The sequence below is a fragment of the Lithobates pipiens genome, unplaced genomic scaffold, assembly GCF_037356315.1.
Source record: "Lithobates pipiens isolate NorthernLeopardFrog02 unplaced genomic scaffold, aLitPip1_a1.2 Scaffold_13, whole genome shotgun sequence".
Taxonomy (NCBI): Eukaryota; Metazoa; Chordata; class Amphibia; order Anura; family Ranidae; genus Lithobates; species Lithobates pipiens.
Genome location: NW_027507718.1, coordinates 425,554,603 through 425,564,868, shown reverse-complemented (window position 1 = coordinate 425,564,868; position 10,266 = coordinate 425,554,603).

The window sequence follows — 10,266 nt, the reverse complement described above, 5'->3', positions numbered from 1 at the left end:
TCGATCAGCGTGTCGAGCAGACAGACAGCGGCCATTCTATTCAAAAGCCGCGCCTCCGGCTCCGCCTTCGCCTGTGATAGGCGGAACACTGAATTTCCCAGCAGCCTGTGTTCCGCCTATCACGGACATCGTATCATCCTCGTACTACGGACGAGGATGATACGACGTCTGTGATAGGCGGAACACAGGCTGCTGGGAAATTCAGTGTTCCGCCTATCACAGGCGAAGGCGGCGGCGCAGCTTTTGAACTTTACAATGGCCGCCGACGAAGAGGGCACGGGACGGCACGGCACGGGGCGGGACGGGACGGGGGCAAGGCAAGGCACGACACGGGACGGATGCAAGGAGGCAAGGCACGGCACGGGACGGAGGCAAGGAGGCAAGGCACGGGACGGAGGCTCGGGACAAAGGTAGGCTGGACACACACACACACACACACACACACACACACACACACACACACACACACACACACACACACATGGATGGAGACACACACAGGGATGGATGGATGGATGGATGGAGACACACACACACAGGGATGGATGGATGGATGGATGGAGACACACACACACAGGGATGGATGGATGGATGGATGGAGACACACACACACAGGGATGGATGGATGGATGGACACACACACACACAGGGATGGATGGACGGACACACAGGGATGGACGGACACACAGGGATGGACGGACACACAGGGATGGACGGACACACAGGGATGGACGGACACACACACAGGGATGGACAGGCATGTCTCACCCTCGGCTTATACACGAGTCAATAAGTTTGCCAGTTTTTTTGGGGGTAAATTGGGGGCCTCGGCTTATATTCGGGTCGGCCTATACTCGAGTATATACGGTAAGTGATAAAAGTAAAAAGTGTAGCGCTGTAGAAAATAATAAAAAGAGTCATACAATGAAGATGATTATGTTAATACCAATGAGTACGGTGACAATGCGATAATATAAAACAAGTAAAATAAATTAAATGAATAATTCTGGACCACAATAAAGTGCCAGCATGCTGGTGTGGATGTGGATGAATAATAAAGGTTCATCCAAATCATAACGTAGAAATCACCAAACTGGAGTGAAATGAGGTCTTTAATAAAAAGCCCATTGGACAAAACATGTTGGATTTAGTGAGTCAGCTCCCCATACAGCTCTCTTTGCTTATTCATGTGATTAATCGATTTTAACCTTGTAAACATCATCACTGATGTTTGTACTTTCATTTTAAAATAAATCCACCCATCTTTTTGACCTACACTATATTGAGCATTTTTGTTTCATAAATAATTTTTATGCACATCTGTGGCAGATGAGACATTGGCAACCCATTTTCAGAGTTCCAGTGACGGTCTGTTGGAGTTACATCTTCCATGCCAGATCTTCAGGCTCTATCATCTGAGCCTGCTTTTCCCCTGATTTTTCCATGGATTCCCTGTTTCTATGTGTGTTTGACTCTCTGCCGCTGGCATTAGAGTCCACACATTATGGGAAGAGTACCTACCCTCCTTTCTTGGTGGTGGATGCACAACTTCGGTGACCCTTAAGCCGCGTACACACGTAGCCGTCTGCCCGACGTACTTAGTCTGGCGGACTTCCCGCCAGACTGTCCGTCGGACTTTCCGAACGGGCTACTTGCCCACACACGGCACTTTTTCAGCGGACTAATACGGCGTACTAAGTCCGCCGTACTATCCGCCCTACTTTTGAAATGAACGGACTCGCCCACACACGCGGAGGAAAGTCCGCTCATTTTGAGCGCGTCTCCAGGTAGGTGGGGCCCGCGAAGGATACATCGCTGGCCCCGCCGCCTGGTATGGACTTAAAGGGGAACCCCAATGCTGAAAAAAATCGGCGTGGGGTCCCCCCAAAGTCCACAACAGACCCTTGTCCGAGCACGCTACCCGGCCGGCCAGGAAAGGAGGGGCGAGCGAGCGCCCCCCCCCCCCTCCTGAGCCGTACCAGGCCGCGTGCCCTCAACATGGGGGGTGCCTTGGGGAAGGGGGGGGCGCGGCCCCCCCCACCCCAAAGCACCTTGTCCCCATGTTGATGAGGACAAGGGCCTCTTCCCGACAACCCTGGCCGTTGGTTGTCGGGGTCTGCGGGCGGGGGGCTTATCGGAATCCGGGAGCCCCTTTTAATAAGGGGGCCCCGGATACCGGCCCCCCACCCTATGTGAATGAGTATGGGGTACAATGTACCCCTACCCATTCACCTGTAACATAAAGTACAAAAAAAAACACAACACACAAGATAAAATAATTTATTGCACAGCTCCGGGGGTCTTCCGTCTTCAGGGGTCTTCTCGCCGGACTCCTCCGCTATCTTTTTGTAGCTCTTTTACTAGCGGAGGAGCCCGGCTTTCTTCTTCGTCGCCGCAGGCCTCTTCTTCCGACTTCGGGGGTCTTGTCCCCCTCTTCGGTTCTTCTGCCGGGCCACCGCGCCTTCTTATAGCTCTTTTACAGGCGGTGGCCCGGTCTTCTGTCGCCGCCGCCGCCTTCCGTTCTTCTTCTTCTTCTTCTTCTTCTCCTGGAGATGTTGACTCGACGTTCTCTCTGGCCGCAATGCCAGGGACGCGCTGCGCTGCCACTTATATAGGGACAAGGAACAGTGTCACATGGGTTGATGTCACATGGGTTGGTGTCACATGGTGACCCCGCCCCCTTACGATGTCACAGTCCCGGAGGATGCTGGGACTGTCGCCATGTGACATCAACCCATGTGACCAACCCATGTGACATCAACCCATGTGACACCGCCCCTTGTCCCTATATAAGTGGCAGCGCATCACGTCCTTGGCATTGCGGCCGGAGGGAACGTTGAGTCAACATCTCCAGGAGAAGAAGATGAAGAACGGAAGGCGGCGGCGGCGGGGCGGCGACAGAAGACCGGGCCACCGCCTGTAAAAGAGCTATAAGAAGGCGCTGTGGCCCGGCAGAAGAACTGAAGAGGGGGACAAGACCCCCGAAGTCGGAAGAAGAGGCCACGCGATGAAGAAGAAAGCCGGGCTCCTCCGCTAGTAAAAGAGCTACAAGAAGATAGCGGAGGAGTCCGGCAAGAAGACCCCCGAAGACGGAAGACCCCCGGAGCTGTGCAATAAATTATTTTATCTTGTGTGTTGTGTTTTTTTTTGTACTTTATTTTACAGGTAAATGGGTAGGGGTACATTGTACCCCATACTCAATCACATAGGGTGGGGGGCCGGTATCCGGGGGCCCCCTTATTAAAGGGGGCTCCCGGATTCCGATAAGCCCCCCGCCCGCAGACCCCGACAACCAACGGCCAGGGTTGTCGGGAAGAGGCCCTTGTCCTCATCAACATGGGGACAAGGTGCTTTGGGGTGGGGTGGCCGCGCGGCCCCCCCCTTCCCCAAGGCACCCCCCATGTTGAGGGCACGCGGCCTGGTATGGCTCAGGAGGGGGGCACTCGCTCGCCCCTCCTTTCCTGGCCGGCCGGGTAGCGTGCTCGGACAAGGGTCTGTTGTGGACTTTGGGATGGACCCCCACGCCGATTTTTTTCGGCGTTGGGGTTCCCCTTTAAGTCCATACCAGGCGGGGCCAGCGACGTCTCCTTCGCGGGCCCCGCCTACCTGGAGACCCGCTCGAAATGAGCGGACTTTTCTCCGGGGCGGGAAAAGTCAGTTCATTTCAAAAGTACGGCGGACTGGCATACACACGGCCGGATTGTCCGCCGAAATGCGAGTCCGGCGGGAAGATTGGAGTGTAAAACTACATTCTAAGTCTGCCGTACTTTCGGGTCAAAAAAGTATGCCGGAGGCTACACACGGGGGGATTGTCCGGCGGACTTGAGTTTGCCGGACTTTTCCACCCGCTTGTTTGATCGTGTGTATGCAGCATTACAAACAGTTATGATCCTTCATTGTCATCATACAGACTTCTTATTGTAGACATCATTTCACTCCAGTTTGGTGAATTATGTTTGGATTTGGATGAACTTTTATTATTCACTTTTTTATATTTGTTTTTTGTATTTTATATCATTGGTGATTTTTCAGTGTATGAATTGCACAATTTTCACATCCACACCAGCACGCTGGCACTTTATTATGGTCCAGAATGAGTAATCTAATTTATTTTACTTGTTTTATATTAGCACATTATCACCGTATTTATTGGTATTAACTGTTGTTATTTTCTATTGCACTACACTTTTTACTTTTGGCACTGTAAAAATACCTGTAATAAATAAAGAAATACACTGTCCAAAGTGGAAAATATATGATAAATACTGTATATGTATATATATATATATATATATATATATATATATATATATAGAGATATATATATATATATATATATATATATATAGTATATATAGATAGATAAATAGATAGATAGATAGATAGATAGATAGATAGATAGATAGATAGATAGATAGATAGATAGATAGATAGATAGATAGATAGATAGATACAGTATATAGTGAGTGTACAGCTTGTATAGCAGTGTCAATTTGCTGTCCCCTCAAAATAACTCAACATACAGCCATTAATATCTAAACCGCTGGCAACAAAAGTGAGTACACCCCTAAGTGAAAATGTCCAAATTGTCAAAATTTTGTGTGGCCACTATTATTTTTCAGCACTGCCTTAACCCTCTCGGGCATGGAGTTCACCAGAGCTTCACAGGTTGCCACTGGAGTCCTCTTCCACTCCTCCATGACGACATCACTGAGCTGGTGGATGTTAGAGACCTTGCACTCTTCCACCTTCCATATGAGCATAGCCCACAAATGCTCAATAGGGTTTAGGTCTATAGACATGCTTGGCCAGTCCATCACCTTTACCCTCAGCTTCTTTAGCAAGGCAGTGGTCATCTTGGAGGTGTGTTTGAGGTCGTTATCATGTTGGACTACGGCCCAGTCTGAGAAGGGAGGGGATCATGCCCTGCTTTAGTATGTCACAGTACGTGTTGGCATTCATGGTTCCCTCGATGAACTGTGGCTCCCCAGTGCCGGCAGCACTCATGCAGCCCCAGACCATGACACTCCCACCACCATGCTTGACTGTAGGCAAGACACACTTGTCTTTGTACTCCTCAGTACTTGTTGCTACCACACACCCTTGACACCATCTGAACCAAATTAGTTTATCTTGGTCTCATAAGACCACAGGACATGGTTCCATTTCCTTAGTCTGCTTGTCTTCAGCAAACTGTTTGCAGGCTTTCTTTTGTATCATCTTTAGAAGAGGCTTCCTTCTGGGATGAAAGCATGCAGACCAATTTGATGCAGCATGTGGCATATGGTCTGAGCACTGAAAGTCTGACCCCCCCACTCCTTTAACCTCTGCAGCAATGCTGGCAGCACTCATACATCTATTTCCCAAAGACAACCTCTGGATATGACGCTGAGCACATGCATTCAACTTCTTTGGTTGACCATGGTGAGGCCTGTTCTGAGTGGAATGTGTCCTGTTAAACCGCTGTATGGTCTTGGCCACCGTGCTGTAGCTTAGTTTCAGGGTCTAGGCCATCTTTATGTAGAGCAACAATTTTTCACTTAGGGGTGTACTCACTTTTGTTGGCAGTGGTTTAGACATTAATGGCTGTGTGTTGAGGGGACAGCAGATTTAAACTGTTATACAAGCTGTCATTTCTTTAGTGTTGTCACTTGAAAAGATATAAAATAAAATATTTACAAAAATGTGAGAGGTGTACTCACTTTTGTGAGATACTGTAAATAGATAAATAGATGTGCACGTGTGTGTGTGTGTGTTTTTTTTTTTTGTGTGTGCTTAATTGATCTATAAATTACGTTCCTGGTGATGTATACATAATACGTTGTCCGTTTTTATGTCACTAATACTAGAACAGTTTAGCAGTTATACTACCTGGTATCACTTTAAATAATAAATAAAAAAATAAAAAAAATTGATATTACACATTACTTGCTACTTAATGTTTAACAGCTATTCTTTCTGGTATCACATCAACGTAAAATAAATACAAGATGTACAAAAATAAAATCATTATAATAATGGTAATAATATTGCTGGTATTGTTATTGTTATGTATTACTGAATTTATGTTACACGCTATCTTCGCTGGTGATACATAAATGACACTCTTAAAAACACCGCCAGTCTGGGCGAATTCTGATATTTATTTCATACATGTAAAAATGTTTTGCTAGAAAATTACTTATATGTAAGCAGAGGCCATGGAGAATAAAATGGTTGTTGCTGCAATTTTTATGTCGCACAATATTTTTAAATTTGTACATTGATTTAGAAAAAGTATTTGATGCCTACACTTGATACCAAATCACGTATCCAGTACATTACTTGACTTCAAGTGGTTGTATCGGGGTGATGACTACAACTGCAGGCATCACCCCAATACCATTTGTTAGAGCTGACGGTTGACCCTCTTGGACCGGCTAACTAGCCACTCGATTGTTACTACAAGCTGCGGGAGAGTACGTACCCCCTCCCTTTGCCTTCTGTGGCTCCCTCTGGCTCTCCCGTCCCACCGGGAGACCTGAACAACCAGCTGGCATGCCCACCAGCTGGCCGGACAGCCCAACAAATTCAGGATCCCTCTGGTTTACCTGGGATGTTTTTTTTTTTTTTGCCAAAATACAGACCTCAGTGTTTTTTAATGCTTTTAAGTGCAAAGGAGGGATTTGGAGTCTTATTGACCCCAGATTCCCCCATAAAGAGTACCTGTCACGTGCCATTGCTGTCATAAGGAAGTTTAGATTACTTGTGACAGCAAGAAAAGTGATAAAAAAAAGTTTTAAGGCAACAGTGTAAAAATAAAAACAATTAATAAATGAATAATTAAAAAACAAATATTTAAGTACCCCCATTTCCCCGTGCTAGCATGCAAAGGCAAATGCACGCACGCAAACAGAAATCGTTCTACACATGTGAGCTAACATCAGATCTTGGGCAGTGAGTCTAGCACTGTTGTTTGTCACTGTTGCACGGGCATGCGCAATTTTAAAGTGTGACATGTCTGATCTCTATTTTTACAAAAAAGATGGGTTATGCATTGAGTTTAGTCAATTTTTCACAAAAATTGTATTTGAAAAACTGTTGCGCAAATACCATGTGACATAGAAAATTGCAAAACCCACAATTTATTCTCCATGGCCTTTGCTTTAAAAAATGTAATAATGTTTAGGGGCTGTAAGTAATTTTCTAGCAAAAAAAAACTGTTAGATGGAAAGAAAAAGTGACAGAAAAGGCCTGGACATGTGTGGTGCGATCACCGTTTACATATGCATGGGGGACCTATGTGTCCGTTCACATTTGCACATGAGCATGGGGGAACATTGGTGCTTTAAAAAAATGTTTATTGTTATTTATTTTATTTTCATAATTTTTTACACTGTACTTTTCATTTTCTTTTTACTTTATTGTTATCAGAAAGGATGAACAACATGTTTTGTGATAGCATGGGCCATGACAGGTCCTCATACCCCATATCTCTCCTCTGACTTCCAATGCATCTGACCAAACCAAGATCAGTTTTATCATGTACGTTAATAAGCCGGTAATGGCTTGTAAACCAGAAACCAAAGCCGGAAGTAACAAAATCCTCATCGCTTCAGAATTCTGATGTCACAGTGGTGGAGGAACAACAAATAAACCTCTATGTACAGCTTCGGTCCTGAGCAGTTGTGTCGCTACCGGGAGAACTGGGTAAAAGCTGCGTCGGGGGCCCCCTTCCACCTTCTGTAAAAGTGATCGAGTGGCTCTATAGCCCGTCGGATCACTTTTTCCTTGTAGAAAATCATGGGTCTAAAAATTTATATCAAGTTCATTTCTGCAGCAGCAATGATGACCCTGATATCACCGCTCCCGTCCAAGGGCGAATATGTGTGTCCGGCAGGTGGGAAGCAGTTAATGAGCGTCAATATTATTATTATTGTTTATTAGTTGTGTTACCTGGTATTGCTATTTATAGTTAGGGCCGGTTCACACTGCAGGCGATGCGAGGCGACACCGACTTGCCTCGCCGCGACCTGCCGCGACCTCAGCGGCAACTTGCAGATGACTTCTGTATAGAAGTCAATGCAAGTCGCCCCGAGGTTGCCCAAAAGTAGTACAGGAACCTTTTTTCTGAGTCGGAGCGACTCGAGTCGCTCCTCTCAGAACGGTTCCATTGTACAGAACGGGGGCGACTTGTAAGATAGCGGCGAGGCGAGTCGTGTCGCCTCGCATCGCCCGCAGTGTGAACCGGCCCTTACAGTAGCTTGCTAATAGTTATATGGGTATATAATAATAACAAAATAACAATGAGGTTAGTAAAATTGCAGTTGTTTTTATTATGGATCATTACATTTATACAGAAATTACTATTAATTATTACAGGTGTTTGACTTTTTTCAGCCTTTAAAAGCAACTCTACTTTAACCTGTCTCCATGCACACAATGCCATTTACAGGTGTTTTAGAAGAAGAGCTCTTACTGGCTGAGAACAAACAAAAATCACCAGTGCGTTGAGGAAAGGAACATTTGAGCAAAAAAACACTTGACACATAGACACGTTTAAGCGTTTATTCATTCCAATGGCCTGTATTATTAACCACTTGCCGCCTGCCCTATAGGCAATTGACGGTGGCAAAGTGGTTGCATAATCCTGATCGGACGTCATATGAAGTGATCAGGATTTCGAGCCGCTGCGCGCCTCCGACACCCTGCAACTACGATCTCGGTAAAGAGTCTCCGACGGAGACTCTTTACCACGTGATCAGCCGTGTTCAATCACGGCTGATCACAGAGTAAATAGGAAGAGCCGGTGATCGGCTTTTCCTCACTCGTGTCTGTCAGACGCGAGTAGAGGAGAGCCGATTGGCTGCTCCTCTGACAGGGGGGGTCTGTGCTGATCGATTATCAGCACAGCCCCCCCGATGATGCCCACACTGGACCGCCAGGGACGTCACCAGACCACCAGGGATGCTCAGCAAAGGGTAATCCTCCCTAGACCACCAGGGATGCCAGTCAGTGCCACAATGGATGCCAATCAGTGCCCATAATGGATGCCAATCAGTGCCCACAATGGGCATCACTGATTGGCATGCATTATTGTTTGGCACTGATTGGCATCCATTAGTACAGTATAACATAATACAATGCAGCCTATGAGTGCCCACCTGTGCCGCCTATCAGTGCCCACCTGTGCCGCCTATCAGTGCCCATCTGTGCCACCTATCAGTGCCCACCCATGCCCATCTGTGCCGCCCATCCATGCCATTCCGTGCCAGCTATCAGTGCCACCTATCAGTGCCCATCCGTGTCGCCCATCAGTGCCACCCATCAGTGCCGCCTATCAGTGCCCATCAGTGCCACCTATCAGTACCACATATCAGTGTCCATCAATACCACCTCATTAGTGCCACTTCATTGGTGCCACATCATTGGTGCCCATCAGTGCTGCCTTATCAGTGCCCATCAGTGTAGCCCCATCAGTGGCCATCAGTGAAGGAGAAAACATACTTATTTACAACGTTTTGAAACTGAAACAAAAAAAAACATATATTTTTTCTAAATTTTCGGTATTTTTTTATTTGTAGCGCAAAAAATAAAAACTGTAGAGGTGATCAAATACCACCAAAAGAAAGCTCTATTTGTGGGAAAAAAATGATAAAAATGTAATTTGGGTACAGTGTAGCATGACCGCGCAATTGTCATTCAAAATGCGACAGCGCTGAAAGCTCAAAATTGGTCTGGGCAGAAAGGTGTTTAAGTGCCCGGTATTGAAGTGGTTAATATTCTGGCCAATGGAATCCATTAACTCTGAGATGCTTGACTCATCTACACACATCTCATCTATGTGCAATACGTTTTTTAAGCTTCTTTTTCCTGCCGGGAGTAAAAGGCATCCAAAATTCATATGCCCTATGAGCATGAGCCTTTACACATTGTCTTTACTGGTGACATAGAAATAACACATTGCCTTCTAGGGGGATACAGGAATGCCACATACTAATAGTACAAATATTGCTGTTATTGATTTTTTGCATCATTGAACTTATATTACATATTACCATCCCTGGTGATAAAGGACGCACTACATTGTTGAACATAGGAAAGATACATGCTATATCATTGAACACTATTAGACTTCACTGGTGATTTAATGATAAATAATAATATTACTAATAATAATAATATTGCTGTTTATGATTTTGTTAGGCATTGAACATACAGTATATTACACATTACCTTCCCTGGTGTTGTAGGAAAGACAAATACTACATCATTAACCACTTGCTT